This window comes from Aulonocara stuartgranti (genome assembly GCF_965226115.1).
Source record: "Aulonocara stuartgranti genome assembly, chromosome: 20".
In the NCBI taxonomy this organism is placed as follows: domain Eukaryota; kingdom Metazoa; phylum Chordata; class Actinopteri; order Cichliformes; family Cichlidae; genus Aulonocara; species Aulonocara stuartgranti.
Genome location: NC_138956.1, coordinates 36,549,863 through 36,568,902, shown reverse-complemented (window position 1 = coordinate 36,568,902; position 19,040 = coordinate 36,549,863). Strand labels below are relative to the sequence as shown.

Sequence of the window (19,040 nt, the reverse complement as noted above, 5' to 3'; positions counted from 1 at the left end):
TCTATCAGGGATCCTGCAGATTAGGGGTTAAAGGTCAGGACGTGGTGACAGACGCAGCCTGTGCAGAGCACGCCGCAAAAACTGAAGCAACTAGTGTGTGTTTAAAGCTTCACACAAAAACACGCCATCATCAGAAAGAAAGCCGTGTGAGAACTCTTTCACCCCTCTAGCGCCCCCTACAGGCTGCAGGACTCCCTTCACCCCACTGATAGGAAGTGTTGGCCAGAAAACCATATGATCTGATTGGCTGTGTGGTTATTCTTAGATTATCTTGTGTCTCATACACATTAATCATACACACTGTGTTTGCCTGCTCACTAACCTGCCTACAGCCCGCTGCAGTCAGACAGTCCAAAGATGACCCTGTACCTCCTTTTTCTAATCACTGCTCCTTCGTGGTGAACATCACGAGTTAGATTAAAGATGTAAATTAGAATTTATGGTGTTCAGTGAATCCCATCTTGAAGATGGACGATAAAAAGTCTGCTAATACTTCATTACCAAGGCTGTCAGTTTAAATAAATAGGATTTAAATGTCTGAAATGAAGTGTTTGCCACATTTAGTCGACTCTTATTTCCTCTTCAGATGACCCAATGTAACTCCTATCACTGAAATATAAATTCATGGAAATCCTAAAGGCTGAAAGCTGAAAATTTAATCGAGAGACAAAACAAATATAACAGAGCCACAGAATACATAACAGATGGACACAGCCACCATGATGTGACTCACTGGTGAGCTGCTATAGGGGTGTATCGAAGCCAGAAATGACCATATTTGGATGAGTGGGTGAAAAGATAGCCAGTGTCAGCTGGCTAGCTTGGTTAGCAAGCGGCAACTGTAGATTATATGGAGTTTTCTGGTCTAACTGAGCACCTCATTCACCCAAACGTCTGAGAGGGGAAACAACGTTACCATGTGGTGGCTTTAAGTAGCCATTAGAGCAGCTACATTTCTTTATTCTTCAGCTTCAGAAAATGCTCCGCTGATCAAACATTCATGTTGTTTTTGCTCCAGAGCTGACCGGTTTGAAAGCTCTGAGATGTTGTGTTGGGTTCGATCAGCGGCTTCCTCCTCGTCTCTGTGGTTGACGAGTAACCACGTTTAATCGTACCGTTAACTGATGTCAGTTAAAGTCACTTATCTCTTCCTGTGTCCTTCATGTGAGCTCTCAGGACCGCTTTCACACCTCTCACTGACTGTTAATTGGCCAGAAACACTGGCTGCATGTTGCGGTGGCATCGTTGGAGCTGAGACATACTTTCCATGGGATGTGATATAGTAGATTTTTAACTTCCCACTGAGGTTAGCGACCTCTTTAATGGGGGAGACCTGTGTGTGATGGCAAACTGCCCCTTTACCTGATTCTGTCAGGCTGACAATCTTTTTCTTTATTCAAAGGTGCAGACAGTCATTTAATTAAATGGTTTTATGAAAATGCCTTATTACATTTTTTGTATGTGGCCCGCCACATGTGTAGTACGCTAAAGGTGGAGAAAAAGAGAACATATAGGCAAATATTAATTTGTGTCTACACCTTCACACTCAAAATACGAAGGATAGTACCTCTTCACCAAAAAAGAAAAAATGTGAAGGAAAGAGATAAAATAACCAACATCTGGATAAAACTTCAAATTCTTCCTCCTCACCTCAAGCCTCATCTCCTGAACTGAAGTCAGAGCTCTAACACATGATGCATTAACATGATTTTTACTCCCAGTACTGTTGCAGTTACTTATTGTGAGCAGAGCAGGCTACACAACAACAACAGCTGGTAAGAAGCTAACACTATGCCAGCTAGAGTATCCCTCTGATAAAGTTTGATGGCATTCTGACATCTTATGAGAAATTATTCGCATCAGAGTCATCAGTGTTAGAGCCACTTCAAAGAAAGTTTCACTGATGCCACCTAACAGTAGCTAACACTGGCTAACAGCGGCTAACACTGGCTAACAGCAGCTAACAGTGGCTAACGTGTAAAATATAAGGCGACTTTGCGCCAAACAGGTTTTCATAAGTGTTCTGCAAAGCATGTTTTACTGCACATTCATACAGTTTCATGTCATTGGGGCTCCATTTACTCCTTTATCCGGTTGTTCAGTCTGACGTCACTAGCCGTGTCTGGGTCTAAACTCCGCTGCAGGTCCATATATCAAACGATCAAGAGTGGCATTACTGAGAGTTGAAAAACTGTCTAAAGTCTTTCATCTTTAATAAAATGATCAGCGTTCTGCTCTACCAGGTGTAACAATTGAGTTTAACATCCAGGCATCCATGAAAACGGAATTTATGACATTTAACGGAGTTAGAAGTTAGCAGGGAGTTAGCTCGCTAGCTTCTATCTAAATACAATATAGCATGTCCTGACTGCGGGGTTTTGGAAACAAATTAAAACGTACAGCTCTGCTATCACTTCCAGCATAAATGAAGACAGAAAACTAAACAGCAGTGACGTTTGTAGGGTTACTGAAGTTGGGCTAGCTGGTATATAATGATGTGCTAGGTGACCGCTAGCGACACAGCTATGTTAGCATAATATAAACAAGCTAACTTTTTTTCCACTCGATAAAAGTTACCGTGAGTGTTCTCGGTGGTCAGAAACAAATGTAATCGCATGGCAGGATGCTGTAAAAGGACCAAACTTCAGCCAGGAGAACAACTGAGATAATCCATCCACAATACGAGGTTAGTCATTCATATACTGCTGCATAGGCTGGGCTGTAGTTACATCCTAAGGTTTTAAAGACTGAGCTTAAATAAATGATTAGTGGTAATAAAAGCCGAGGGAGGTCAGCAGTGATCACTGACTGTTTTAGGAGCTTTTTGAGATCAAATAGAAGAAAATACATAACATTAAACATGTTAACAACACAAAAGCCATATTAAACGCAGACTACTTTAGACCCGGAAGTAGGATTCGTCGTGTCATCACTGAACAACCGGATTAAGTCACCATCATGTTTTGGCTTCTGGCCTTCATCAGGGTCATGGCCACAAGCCGAAATGCGTTGGTCAGTTAATAAAGTTGTTCCTCTCTACTTTAAGTGTTGCTGGAGTCCCTGCGTTGTGAGTTTCTCATCCTCTCCATGCACCTTGGAAGTAGGTGAAGTTGTGCAAGAAAGTTTTGCTGTGATTTTGCTCCACCTCGCAGGTGAGGACTGGTGAGTTCAGCATCTCTGGCACTCATCAGCCATGCCTGTTCACATTTGGGTCTTAGTGGGGAATGAAAAATGATAAGTACATCTTACCTGAGCCTTTATCAGCAAAAAGTAGATCTGTCTGCCACCACACAGCTGAAACTGTTCACATGTCAACGCAGCAGCATGACTGGCTGCTTTCAGCTGTTGTTTGGCTGTTTGCGGGCAGAGTCAGTGCAGCAGGAATCCTTGCAGGATTTGTTCAGTGTCCCTTCTACAATACTTCAGATAGAAATACTGTATGAAACTGTTAAAGGCAGATTGTGTTTGTCTTTTGTGTCATACATACGTTGTTCCAGTGGTGCATGTTCATCTTAAACACAGAATCTCATGACACGTGGCACAAAGGCCTCACTTAAATTCGATTACACGATTAAATTCTGAATGTGAACATCTCTGATCGTGTATTCCACTCAGTGTGGAAAACTGGCTTCAGTGTGTAAAGCATGACGATCCTAAATGTTTGTGTTGGACTACTTTAAGTCAAAGCCTTCATATGTTGATGACTGAAGACGGAGTAACACACACACACGATAATACACACTAACGGCTGAGTCCCTGCATGTGTGTGTGTGTGTTATGACAGGCTGTTTGACATGTGGCAGTGACTCGGCGGCAGGCCGCCGTTAGATGAGCTAATGAGATTCTAATCAGATTAGAGCGGGCTGTAATCTGACAGAGCAGGCCGAGGACAGACAGGAGGCATGATGGGTAATGATGGGACGAGTCCTCGCTCTCCTTTAGGATCTAGATTTTCACCTATTTATACCCAATGATCATAAAATTCTGTCACTCCACCAGAGAAAAGCAACAAAAACATGCCTGATTCAAATATGGCTGCTCTGCCTTCAAGCTCGTCTGCTTGGAGCTGAAAGCCGTATTCAGACCGCTCGTATTTGTGATTTCACCCTGAAATTCAACACTTGAACTCAAACATCAACTTCTGTTTCAAGCTGACCAACTTTCACACGGAGGATCACGAAGGACGAGAGCTGCGTCTACGAGCCAGAGACTAAACAGCAGGTTTGGTCCACGGTGTCCACGGTGCTGGGCTGGATCAGTTCAGGAGTGACCCAAGAGCGTGCCATGTGTGTTTGTGGTGGTGGTTCAAAAAAATAATTCTCTATTGTAGAACATCAATTTATTCAATGCAAAGTCCTTCATCCAAACACAACTGCTTTCATGGGGACCAAAAATTGGTAATTTACTATACTTGTGGGGACAAACAGCCCTCGTGGGGACAAACAGCCCAGGTCCCCATGAGTTTGAAGGCATTTTTGAGACGCAAAATGTGGTTTTAGTATCAGGGTTACAGTTAGGTTATGGTTAGGTTAAGGGTCAGGGTTAGGCATTAATTTTTAATGGTTAGGGTAAGTAGCTAGGGAAAGCATTATGTCAATGAGATGTCCCCACAAGGATATAAATACACACGTGTGTGTGTGTGTGTGTGTGTGTGTGTGTGTGTGTGTGTGTGTGTGTGTGTGTGTGTGTGTGTGTGTGTAAACCCTCCTCTCTTTCCTCATCTTCTGGCCTTGTGATCGCCTCCTTCATGTATTTAACTCTGTAATAAAAAGTAATGGCCAATGAGCATAAAGATAGCAGCGTTACTTGTAACAAGAAAATGTTTCCGATTTAAATTTAATGCTTTGTTCTGCTTAACTGACTGAGTAATGACGACACAAAGCTCAGACTGTAGCTTGACATGGTGCAGCCGCTGTTTTCAGCATGAATTTATAACCTGTCTTATAAACTAACTTTAACGTCTCAGTTTTCTTGTTTGCTCATATGTGTGTTACGAACATTTTTAAATGACACATTGCTGGCAGCAGTTTGTATGAAATACATTTAAGATGCACATTAAAGATGAAGTAGTACCAAAGTTTACTGCTGTTACGCTGCGTATCACTGTTAATAAGACATTGGTGGTTCAGGTCTTTCTGTTGTTTTTGCTGGAATAAATGATTTTCCCATTTAATCCTTCAGAGGGAATTCATCAGCTGTGTCATGGCGTGATGATGTGACAGTGAAACAGTGTGAACAAGTCTAGCTGCACATCTGGTTAAGAGACCCAGTGGGACTTGTGTAAACCCCACGGGCCGTCGTGTTCTCCGGGCATACTGAGTTTGGTTCACTGATCACTGCAAAGAGTTTTCTGTCAGGCAGGTGAGGCTGTGTACAGAACATCACTACAGTCGTGTGAAAAAGAAAGTTTTTACAGGATTTTTATGCCTTCAGTGCATCGAGTAGTTAAAATGGTCGTACCAGCCGGGTCCTGATAACCAAACTTTCAGCAAATGTAACAACGTCTGTAAAACAGATGATTTGGTAGTTTACTGATCTGGTGTGTGCTAACAAATTACACAACTTTCCAAGGATTGGAAGACTGCTTGGAGAAACTGGAAAAAACTCAAGAGCTCCATCTCAGACGCTACAGGCCTCAGTTAAGAAATGAACACGAATGATTGTTTGCCAGGAGAAAATCTCAGCTATAAAAAGAACGTGACAGCACAGCTTAGGTTTGCAGAGATGCTTCTGAACAAACCGTAAGATATCTGGAACAATGTCCTTTGAACAGATGAGACCAACGTGGAGGTGTTTGGCCAGAACACCCGGCACCATGTTGGGTGAAAACCAAACACGGCGAATCAGCACAGACACCTCGTAGCAGCTGTCAGCACAGCGATGCAGGGCTCATCATTCGGCTTGTTTTGCAGCTGAATTAAACTGAATTGAATTACTGCTAAAGGTGTTGAAACACCTTTAGCAGTTTCCTGGATGTACTTAGTATTTTCACATGATGTTTTTAAAGTTTTTTTTAAAGCCTTGCGTTGTACATTTTGCTGATATCATTTTGGTTTTGGAAACCAAGCAGCTGATCCAAGCACTGCATTGTCATCCATCACCAACTAGTCATTCACAAGGTCACCACAGCCTAATTAGTACGCTGCTTTATCCTGCGTTCTTCTCTAAACTGGACCTTAAGTGAGCAGTATTTTCTAGTGAAAACACACATGCTTGTTTCTGTTCGTAACATCGATGCCTCTGCATCAGATGTCTGAGTCTCCTGCACGATGATCCTGGTGTCGCTACATTTCTGTGACCAGGCAATTTCCACATCTGTCACCCTACATGACTCAGCCCCCCCCCCCCCCACACACACACACACACACACCTTTCCACTTGCACATGCTGAGTGCCCTATTCCATCCTCACACGAGCCCTTTGACATTTTGAAATTGCACGCTCCTGGCTGTACACACTCGCTCACTGAACATAATTATTCAGATTTTGAGGCTTACATAACAGCTGTTAAAACTGTGCTTTCTAAAGTCCGTCTATCTGCCCGTTTCTCTCTCTGTCTAATGTGGTTGGTAATGACTGCTAATACCATGTGGACTAGCTGGAACAGTCTTTGTACCACTGTCAGGAGGTTATACGCTGGGCTTCTCATATCTACTGAGTGGCGTACAATAGAGTTGACATTTTGTCTCCCAGCAACATGGACTCTGTCAGACGCTGGAAGCTGTGTCACTGCCTTGTGTTTTCGTCACTGCTTTATCCCCTCGTGATTACTAGAGAAATGAACTGAGTGGCTGAAACATCAGTTTAACTAATACTGAACAGACCTGGGGAAAAGTATGTGCTGCCTTCCTGATTTCTTAGCTTTTTGTTTCAGATCTTCAAACAAATTTTAAAATTAGACAAATAGGGGGACCACTAGGGGGACGTAAGGAAGATGGCAGCATAAACCTGCAGCTCCCAGTCAAAACTCGAAAGAGAACCAGAATTCGAATATTTCCACCGCTAAACCGTGTAATAAATGCCATGGAAGGTGGAAGAAGGTCAAAAAGACAAGGAAACATTAAGGATTTTGTGAAACAAGTGGAGCTGGTAAGAGGGGGCAACGCAGACATGTCCGAGAACAGCGTGCAAGGCGAGCAGATGGAAGGAGATGTAGCTAGCCACCCTCACGCAGACTTCCAGGACATCATTAAGGAAATTCACTCACTTAAAGCAGAGTTTAAAACCGAGTTTGCCACGTTTAAGAAAGACATCACACAAGAAATGAAGGACGAATTCGACAGCTTCAAGAAAGACATTAATACCAAGCTGGCAGAAACTGCGAACGAGCTAGCTAGCCATGAGACCAGACTCGAAGAAGCTGAGAAAAGACTGGAAGAGATGGAAAGGTGGAATTTGGCCGCAAAAGACGCTCTAATCCAGTCGCTTCAGCAACAACGGAATATTCAGACGAAACTGGCTGACTTGGAAGGCCGTAGCCGACGGAACAACATTCGCATTTTTGGCCTAAAAGAGGGCTCTGAAGGAAACTCTGTGCTGCAGTGTGTGGAGGACTTGTTGAGAGCTGAGCTTTCGCTCCCGCCGGATTCTGCTCTAATTATTCAGCGGGCGCACAGAGCTCTGGTGCCAAAACCCGGACCAGAAAAACCTCCGCGATCGGTGGTGGTTAATTTTCTTCAGTTCTCAACCAAGGAGATGGTGCTGAAGGCAGCGTGGAAGAAAAAGGTGGTACATCAGGATAAGCAGCTTTTCTTTGATCATGACTACGCTGCCGACGTGGTTCAAAAGAGGAAGGAATACGCTGGAATTAAGAAAGCCTTAAAAGAGAGAGGAATTCGCTTCCAGACGCCTCTGACCAGAATCAGGATCCACTGGGAGAGCGGCGCCAGGACATACGACAGTGGCCGGGCGGCGGCGGAGGAGCTAAGGAGGAGAGGAATACAGGTGGAGGTGCCGCAGCGGAGCGGGGAAAGCACGATGCTGGAGGAGCGACTGCAAAATGCATTGGGATGGCAGCGATCTAACACCGAGAACTTATAAGTGAGGATACAAACATTTGAATCCGGTGGAAATGACTGAACAGTAGAACTCTGAAACTAAAGGTTCATTACTCTGTTACTTTTCAAGGCAAGGTAGACCGGAAAGTGGTAGGTTTTCTTTTCTTTTTTTTCTTTTTTCTTAAGGAACCTATGTTGGATCTCACGGGGGCCCCTAATCTGAAAGGGATATACCCCACGAACCACAGGGACGCTGTGGGTAAGAAATACGTATTTTCAGTTTCTCTTAAGTTTCTTGTTATCTTGTTCCAAGTTCTTAGAGTTAGTGTGGGATGCTATGATAGTGATAAGCCAAAAATAAAGCAAAACTTAACAGTGAAAAGATGAGGAATATAACGCTGGTGTCAATGAATGTCAATGGGATGAATAACCCAATTAAAAGAAGCAAAGTGATACTCAAAATGAGAAAGCTTAATGCCAATGTAATATATCTACAGGAAACACATTTGTCGCAGGAAGAGCATGATAAATTGAAGAAATTTGGGTACAGAAATTCTTACTATAGTACTTGCAAGAAAAGTCGTAAAAGGGGGGTAGCAATACTTATTAAAAATTCAGTTAATTTTGAATGTTCTAAAGAAATTCGGGACAGTGAGGGGAGATACATTATTGTAAGAGGTAAACTAGAAGGGGAGGCGGTGACACTAATCAATCTCTATATTCCCCCTGAGAGCAACCAACAAAATGTGAAGACTCTACTTACTACAGTCATGTCAGAATCTGAAGGGACTGTGCTGTGTGCAGGAGACTTTAATGTGGTATTCGACCATAGAATTGATACAACAAGCACAAATAGAAGCAAAAACAGCCTGGCGAGAATGGTTAATACATTTATGAAGGAGCATGGAATGGTAGATGTATGGAGGGAACACCACCCACTGGATAAGGAGTATACACACTACTCAAAGACTCACAACACTTACTCAAGAATTGACTATGTCTTAATGAACAGATGGGATCTACACAGAGTAACTGAATGCACAATTGGAGTGGCAGATATTGCTGATCACTGTGCCATTCATTTAAAGCTAAATCTAAATAGTAGGCGTAGAAATACCTGTTGGAGGTTAAATCTGAGCTGTCTGAATAATAAAGAAACGAAAGACCAAATCAAGAAAGATATAAAGCAATACATAGAGGAAAACTCCACTGAAGAAATTAGCCCAACGGTGTTTTGGGATGCATTCAAAGCTGTGCTCAGAGGGAAGCTTATTGCTATAACTTCAAAACAACACCAAATGAGGAAGGCCCTGTACCTAAGCCAGGTGGAGGAATTGAAAAACACAGAAATATTATACCGAACAACTCGGAATGTTCAGCTCCAAGACAGAATTAAAACACTAAAAAAGGAAATTGACAATATATTGACTGAAGAAGTTGAAAAAAAACTTAGATTTTTGAAACAGGATTATTATGAGAATGGCCCAAAGGAAGCTAAACTGATAGCACGGCGTCTTAGACAGCAGCAAGCTGTTAATACGATTCACAAGATTAGAGACCCATCTACAAATAACTTGCAGTATACCCAGGAAGCAATAGAAGAAACATTTAAGAAATATTACGAAAACTTGTATAAACAACCATGTTCCTCAAATAAAGATAAGAAAACTGCTTTTCTTAACTTCCTAGACTTACCACGTATTGGTACGCAGCAAAACAGCAAACTGACTGCCCCCATCAGTCATGAAGAAATATCTAGAGCAATTTCCAGTCTGAAAGCTAATAAATCACCGGGGGCCGATGGGTTCCCCTCAGAGTGGTACAAGAACTTTAAGGAGGAGTTGATACCAATGCTTCAATCATCATTCAATCATACCCTTGCGGAGGGTGTAACACCTCCCTCATGGAGAGAGGCGATTATCTCAGTAATCCCTAAAGAGGGAAAAGACACCGAATATTGTAACAACTACAGACCCATATCGGTTCTTAATGTGGACTACAAAATATACACATCTATAATCGCTAAGCGATATGGAGCAATTATGACAGACTTAATTAATGAAGACCAAACTGGCTTTATCTCAGGACGTAGAACTCAAGATAGTATAAGAAGGACCCTCCAAATAGTTAACTCGATACAAACAAAAAAGGGCAGTGCGGCCCTAGTAAGCCTGGATGCAGAGAAGGCTTTCGACAGTGTAGATTGGAACTTCCTATATGCCGTGCTTGAAAGGTTTGGTTTTAATGACGGTGCTGTGATGTGTATCAAATCTATTTACCAATCTCCTACAGCTCGAATTAGAATCAATGGCAGCCTAACGGAGCAAATCTCTCTCGAGAGGGGTACCCGTCAGGGTTGTTGCCTCTCACCTCTTCTCTTCACTCTATATATTGAACCCCTGGCACAGGCCATCCGACAAAGTGAGGAGGTGAGAGGAATAAGTATTAAAGGGGAAGACCACATCATCAGCTTATTTGCAGATGATATCATACTCTACCTAGAAAATCCAAACCAAACTTTAATTCCAATGTTTAATGTAATTAATATCTTTGCTGAACATTCGGGGTACAAAATTAATGTGACCAAAACTCAGATACTGGCTTTCAACTATTTGCCATCTGAAGAGGTTAAAAATAAGTTTAGACTGAACTGGACTGCAAAACAAATGAAATACTTGGGTGTAACCGTGACTAAACAATTGAGTGACCTTTTTAAAACAAATTATGATAGGCTGACCACTCAGATTAAACACGATCTAAACCGATGGTCAACTCTTACACTAGACTTTAGTGCAAGAATCACAACAATAAAAATGAGTGTCCTCCCACGGTTTTTGTACCTTTTCCAATCTCTGCCAGTTAAGATCCCAGTGGAAAAATTCAAGGACTGGGATAGGCTCATCTCTAGATTTGTATGGAATGGTAAAAGGCCTAGAATAAAATACACAACATTACAACTATCTAGGAAGCAAGGTGGTGTGGGACTCCCTAATCTAAAAGATTACTATCATGCGGCCCAAACCAGACCGGCGATAAAGTGGTGTGATCAGAACTTTAATGCTAAATGGAAAGATATTGAAATAAAAGTACGGGATGTCCCAGTCCAGACTTTTCTTGGAAATGAGCAACTTAAGAAAACCTTACAGCATTTCCTTGATCCTATAACATCCCACACTCTAGAGATATGGTTTGGCCTAGTTAAACAAAGTAAGTTGGAAAGGGAGGTTAAGATGTTAAACTGGGCTGCCTATGTTGTTGGTGATATACTAAGTGCTCACGACCCAGGATTCAGGAAGTGGGAACAAAAAGGAATAACAGCGATTTGTACAGTAATGAAAGATGGCCATTTGATGAGTTTCCAAGATTTAAAAGATCGGTATAGTCTAGAGAAAACCGATTTTTACCGGTACCTGCAACTCAGAGACTACTTTTCAAAGGAAATACGAAGTTCGCGTACGTCTTATGGCATCCTGAATTGTATAATTAAATCATACAGGGGCCTCCAATTCAAGGAGATTTCTGTACTATATAAAAATCTAAGAGAGAACACGGCAACATCAACTGAATACATAAAAAAGAAATGGGAGCAGGAAATAAAAACTGATATCTCAACTGAGGAATGGTTAGATATGTGTGACACCCAGAACACAACGACTAACTCAAGATGCTGGAGAGAATTTGGGTGGAAACACCTTACTCGATTCTTTATTACACCAAAAATCAAAAGTAAACAGACTCAAGACAGTTTGCCATGCTGGAGAAGATGTGGTAACATGGAAGCACATCATACGCACGTGTTTTGGGAGTGCCTGAAACTGCATAATTTTTGGAAGAACGTGGGTCTTGTAATAGGCAATATCTTGGGCTACCAATTACCACACAATTTTAAAACTGTATATCTTGGGAATATTAGAGAGTATGTTCTGTACGATGACTTGTATTTGACAAAAATCCTATTGATAGCTGCAAAGAAAGCTATAACAAGAAACTGGTACAAACTGGATCCGCCTTCATCAAAAGACTGGTTAAATATTGTTGGAGAAATCTATGCAATGGAAAAAATGACTTACATTCTCAGATTAAAGGAAGATATTTTCGTTGCTAAGTGGGAGAAGTGGACATTGTATGGCACCAAGGAAAATTAATGAACGAACAAAACATTTAAGGTCTATGACTCTGTATATCTATTGATGCATGCCTGTATAAAAGTACATATATAAGCTGGAGTATGTATGCTGCTGAGCAAAGGCAGGCATGCATACGGTAGTTGATTAGAATTGGCACCCACACCTTTTGTTCGCTTTAGTTCTGTTTTGTTTTGACTGTGTGCTTGCATGGTTATTTCTCCTGTAATGCAAAACATGTCTATGTTTAAACTGTGACAAAACTATCAATAAAAATTACAGTGTCAAAAAAAAAATTAGACAAATATATATATATATATTAGGGGTGCAACGATACACAAAATTCACGGTTCGGTTCGATACTTTGGTGTCACGGTTCGATATTTTTTCGATACAAAAAAAATGTTCATGCCTTTTTAATTTGTCATTTATTAAAATTATAAATATATATTTTAACTCAAAAGTACAGTTTTTAAATTTAACCCTAACCCTTGTGCGTGTTTTTTATTTTGACAGCGAATGCGCACCTGCGGACCACTTATGTGCAGCCCTGGTTATTTAGCTCGTCATATCGCAGCCACAGAAATAATTTTGTCCATGAAACCATGAAGCTGCACTTTCTTTTTGCCTTATAGTCTGATTTGTCATAACTTCTCCGTTTTGTGGTAAGCTTTTCTTTGGCTGTCACTTCTTCACCCTGACCTGTCTTATTTGGCTCAGCAGATCTAAAATATATATCTGTCTGTGAAGGTTCTCAGTCATCCAGGTCATCGTAGTCAAATATAAATCCTGCTGCTTTTACACACGTACTCACATAAGCTCAGCGATTCTCTGCGCGATCAACCTCTCATATGTTTAAGCTGCGGGAGATTTCACTTGTCATGTTTGCATAGTAAGCTAACGATTAATAAGACGATGTCAGAGGAATTGGTGCGCAAATTATCATCACTCACAGATCAGTGCTGTCGCTCTCTATACACAGTTCGCATGATTGCAAAGTGAAAGCAAAAAAACAAGCGCAAATTCAAACGTGACTTCAATATGTCACATATTGACAGTGGCTCACCGATGCCAATGACATAATTACCCAGCTACATTTCTGAAAGAATGCAAAAGCATTGACATATATTTTTCCTTCCTACAATAGCCCGACGGGCAGGGCAGAGATAGATTTTGGTAGCCCGACTGAAAAAAATCGCTAGCTCCAGGACGTTGGGCTAGCGATATTGCAAGCCCTGTATCTGATTGAGGAATCACTCGTCTTTGGAAAAGAGAGTTTATTACAGAGAAATGTCTCTTTCCAAAATAAAAGCTATACTATCCGCTTCTTCTGGGCTATATTCTCAGCAGCATATTAAACAGCTGTCTAAATGACTCGGCTAAAGTTAGTAGCATGCTTGCTTTTTTTTTGGTCTGCTTCCACTTGTCTTTGCACTAGGATGATGTCGGCGTAAATGTGCAGTCATATTCGTTGTGTTCCCACTAGTGCTTTCAGGTTAATCTCGTTGAAATGACCTTAACACCACAAGACGGCAAATCTCCGTTAACGAGCTACCGCCGATCGCCCCGTGCATGGGGCTAGACGGCCAACACGTTAACGAGCTAACTGCGCTAACACACTAGTTCCCACCCATGTAATTAAGCATTGCATGGCACATCCAACATACTGTTTTACTTTAGTCCATGACTCGCTTACCTTCACGCCAGATCTGAATGAGGGTGGGGGAGGTCCATGTTGCAAGGAGAGCTTAACTTCTGTCTCGCTAGCTTGCCCTGCGCTCTTCCTTCTGACGATGCTGTCTGTGTTGAGCGCTCAGTGAATCTGCGTTCGACTACTCCACCTAGGCTGCACTGTCGACCCTAGGCGGAGTAGTCGAATGTAGATTCACTGAGCGCTCAACACAGACAGCATAGTCAGAAGGAAAGTTGATAAAATAAATTACAAATTTTGTATTGTTCGATACATATGCGTACCGAACCGAAAGCACTGTATCGAACGGTTCAATATCGATACGAATATCGCTGCACCCCTAATATATATATATATATATGTGTGTGTGTGTGTGTGTGTGTGTGTGAGAAAGAAAGAAAGAAAGAAAGAAAGAAAGAAAGAAAGAAAGAAAGAGAAGTTGTGCCAAAGCATCTCAATCTGATTTAAGTCCAGACTTTGACTCTGCAGAGTCGAGTTCACGGAAAGTCGTCCAGATCCCGAAGGAGCAAAGAAGCCCAAACCATCACATTACCACCTCCATGTCTGACTGTTAGTGTGATGTTCTTTTATGAAATGCTGTTAGTTGTATGCCAGATGTAACAGGACTCAAACCTTCCAAATAGTTCAGTTTTTGCCACAGAACATTTTCCCAAAAGCCTCAGTGATCCTCCAGATGTTTTTTAGCTTTGAAGCCTTTGTGTTCTTTTTTGGTCTTGTCCTCAGTACCCTCACATGGATGCTGTTTTTGCCCTGTGTCTTTGTTATTTGTTGAACCATGAATGCTGATGGAGGCAAAGTGAGGCGAGCAGTTCTGGGTTCTTTGTGACCTCCTGGCTTTGTCATTGATGACCTCTTCAGATCGCTTTTATTCCCTCAGTAAATGAAATCATCATTCAAAAACTGCATTGTGTTTACTCTGGTTATAGTTGTGAGATGATCTGAAACATTTCATTGTGACAAATATGCACAAAAAGGAAATCAGGAAGGAGGCAGCACTGTATGTGTTATACATTAATTAATCAATTCCATATATGTTGTACACTTAGGGCAGCACGGTGGCACGATGATCAGCACCGCTGCCTCACAGCAAGAAGGTCCCAAGTTTGATTCCAAACCTGGCCGAGGTCTTTCTGTGTGGGGTTTGCATGTTTGTTTGGGTTCTCTCCGGCTGCTCCGGCTTCCTCCCACAGTCCAAACACACGCAGTTAGTGGGGATAGGTTAAATGGTAACTCTAAATTGACCATTGGTGTGAATGTGAGTGCGAATGGTTGCTTGTCTCTATGTGTTAGCCCAGTGACAGACTGGTGACCCGTCCAGGGTGTACCTGCCTCTCGCCCTGTGATAGCTGGGATAGGCTCCACCCCCCCGCGGCCCTGACAAGGATAAGCATTAGAGTATAGTCGGATGGATGTACAGTAATACTTATGTACCTGTCTGTACAGTAGGTGGGCCAATCTGAACAAAAGCTTTGTACGTACATTGACACACACACAGCAGTTATTAACATCCATATGTTTAAAAAATCATTTATTATTTTAATAATAAAATACATTTTTTTGATTCTCCTATATGCTAAGCTCACTTCATCATCGCCCTACGAAGGTGATTTTCTGTGGTATGTGAAACCACCAAGCAGATTTCATGTGTCGCGTTCAGCGTGTCACCGAATGACCAAAGATTTGTACCTGTGAAGGAATTTTGTTCTCATTTGAAAAATCTCTGCAGACCTGGTGAAACCTGCTCACAGAGCGGCTTTTTACTGTTAAGAAAAATAGTTAGTTGGTTGCCATGACAACACACGGTTTACAGTTGTTCAACTTGTTGGAAAATAACAGAATTACAAAAATAACAAAACATTTTTAGCTGTGGTGTTCCAGTTGTTTGCCTCGAAGATCATAAAAACAGATTTAATTTCTCATGCTTCAGACAAATAGTAAATAAACATATGTAATTATCTTCATGTTCACCTTAGTGACCTTTGCTGGCACGCTGCTGTCTTTCTCACACCACTGCATATACATTATTAAAGCTAAAGAAATGAGCAGCAGTCACATTCATCATGACGTCGTTAGTTCGCAGTAATTAGTAATGACTTAATTTGACAGTGATGCAGGATTATTGATCAGCAAATAACTGATTTCATTTCATTTATTTATTTATAAAGCACATTTAATAACAGCAGAGAGTTGACCAAAGTGCTGTACAAAGTAATAATCAAACATGACAGTAACATCAACAACAGGTAAGAACATTAAAAGAAAATTAAGATCAAAGGAGTTAGTAACTCTCATGCAGTATCGAAAGCCAAAGTAAAACAATATGTTTTAAGATGGGTTTTAAAAAGAGTGAGTTTCTAATGTGGAGAAGTAGATCGTTCCACATCTTCGGCGCCACCACCACAAATGCCCGATCCGCCCTATGAACCATCCTAGACTCATGTACGGTGATAGCAGCCTGACCTGGCTCACACTCTGCAGTGCCTCCCTCTCTCTCTGTAGGTCTCTGTGTCTCTTGCCCTCTGCAGTGTGGCAGCAGTATGGTAATGAATGGCTCCAGCTCGCTCTGCAGTGGTAGCAGCTCGCTCGCTTCGTACTCATACCACTGCTGCGTGGACTGGGGGGGGCAGAGAAGGAGAAAGATGAGGTGATTCATAAAAGACTTGACTGTTATTTTATCTTTTCTGCTGTAAACAATAACGTCACTTTTCATTTGTGTGAGGCTGCAGACTGTCAGCAGAGACTGCAGGAACAGTGGTTTGTGCTGCGAAAGGCTCGTCATGAGGGGTTCTGTATGGAGCCTGTACACTCACACACATACATCAGCGTCCTCACACTGATCTGAGATCAGAAACAGATGGAAGGTTTGAATGCTTCAAAGCCTCGTTGTGATAAAACCGTCTGAGACAGAAATCTTAAAAAGAGACGATCCTGTAAATATTTAGATTGCTTTGGCTTAAAAATAATCAGATCTAAGTTATTACTGTACATATTTGTGAGGCGCCCACACGCGACGCTACATCTAAGGGTAGATTTTCCCCCCGAATCACTGACCTGCTTCATTTCAGTGAAGCTCCCACCTGCTGCTCTCTGTGCTGGGTCCTACATACCACAGTATGGAGAAAGACTGGAACATTAAGAGAAATCATCATCATGATTTCTATACATGTAGAAATTTTCTGGGATAGCAAACCAGAAAACCAGATTACAAGTACTTCATCCAACATGCAGACCAACTGCAGCGAACGCCAGCAGGGAGACGCGCTGACAGGTAACATTATGTAATGTCAGGGTCACCAGGACGCTGCACTGAGCACAATGTGTACATCAGCCTGGATTTACACTGTACATCCGGCACTGTGTCAGCGTGTGCTTGCAGGCAGCGTGGCATACATCAGGCCTGCAGCTACACAGCGTGACAGGGAGCGTGCAGCAGACCAGCAAAGTGTCACCCTGTCACAGCGAGTGGGATGAAATGTGAGAAATACGACGTCAGCTCGGTGAAGCGTTGACGCAGCAACTCGAGCTGAACTGCAGCGTGCAGCACTGGGCTCCTTGTGGAACTGTTTCTGGTGTCTGTGCAGCCATCTTCACTGTGCTGGGAGGCAAAGGTTACAGAGGTGAACCTCCATGATCACAGAGTTCATGTGCTAACACATGGAGAGAGCTCATAGTTTTCATTTTTAACAAAGGGAGAGTTTATAACCGCTGACTTCTCACACGTGTCCCAACCTTGAGTTGTATGCAAGACCTCGACAGGCTTGGATTGTTCCCTATTTACGGTTCTGTGCAAAAGTTTTCAGTCAGAGTCATGTCTTTATATTTTGATGGGAAATAGGTGCAGTGATTTTTTTAAACCTCTCAAAACCTCGGTGGAAGTGCAGCTAATTTGCCTCATTAGCAGAGTTTGTACAGTTATGACCTTTGGCCTTCAGCACAGCATGAAGTGACTGAGGCAGCTTTCTTGTCCTTTCTTTGAGTTGTCTTCAGGAACAGTTCTCCAGGCTTCTTGAAGGACTTTCATTGCTCGTCTTTGGATGTTTCGGACTTTTGTACCACTCTGTGTCAAGATGATCCCCACAGCTTCAGTGATGTGGAGGCTCTGTGGAGGCCGGTCCTTGACTGATAGCGTTCCCCTCTGTGGTTTTCTGTCCTGGAATGCTTTCACTGCACTGCCAGTGTGTTTGGGATCATTGTCATGCTGAAAAACGAAGCCAATCAGATGCTTTGTAGATGGTATTGCATCATGTACCGTGTTCATAATTCTAGCAATTTTGACAAGCTCTCCAACACCACTGGCTACAGTTCAGCCCAAACCATGACAGAGCCTCCACCGTGCTTTACAGATGTGTTATCTTTGTCATTTTTCATTGATTCAACTAAATAAATGGGAACAAACACTGTGCTTTTGCAACAGGCTGCTTTTGCCCAAATTTACTATTTTAAATGAATTATTTGCTAAGTTGTCTGTTATGTGTAGAGTTTGGTGCTTTTTTATGTTTGAGTGATTTGACTTAGAAAAAAAATGAGTGAAAAAAAGGACATGACTACAAACTACGTGAAAAAGCAGATGCCCAAAAACACTTTGAAAAACTTTACAGAACTCTGGAGAACTATCAATATGATATAAAGAAATGAGGAGTGACTCGAGAATGCTGGACGGACTCAGGCTGGGGTAAAGCAGGATCTGCATCTTAGGAGATGGAATTTAGTGACGGCTTCACAAAACACCTCTAGACTGGGAAACGCAAAGAGTTAAAGAGTAAAAGCCACCTGAAAGAATTATTAAAATGATAGAAAACTGGTTAGACTGAGCAGAGTAGATCATTATCTCTCAAAGCAACTATGCCTCAATGATGCGCTACTTAAAAAATAACATATATATAAATAATTCGTGTATAATTTGTGCTAATACAATTTTAACACAGGAGCCTGTGGCTATGAGTCGATTCACTTTTGGAGCTCAGGCGGCCTTTAGAGGAACTGCACTTCACATTTTCATCAGTTTCCCAGCCCTGAAACTTGCTCGAGCAAAACCTGATGACATCCTGTACTTTGTACTAGAGCACGTGACACTTTATCATTGTTAGCCCCGGATCCCAGAAACCAATCACGGTTTAGATTGTTCATTAGCTGATTAGTAAATCATTTTTATAGTAGTTTGTGTTGTTTTTAAGCAAATCCCCAAATTTAGTAGCAGATTGTTACATT

At 41.9% G+C, this 19,040-nt stretch overlaps 1 protein-coding gene across 9 annotated transcripts in view; it reads left to right on the top strand.

The window, feature by feature from the left end:
• LOC309697014 (IQ motif and SEC7 domain-containing protein 1-like) overlaps positions 1-19,040 on the top strand; it is a 184,476-nt gene that overhangs the window by 29,443 nt on the left and 135,993 nt on the right. The window lies entirely within an intron of this gene.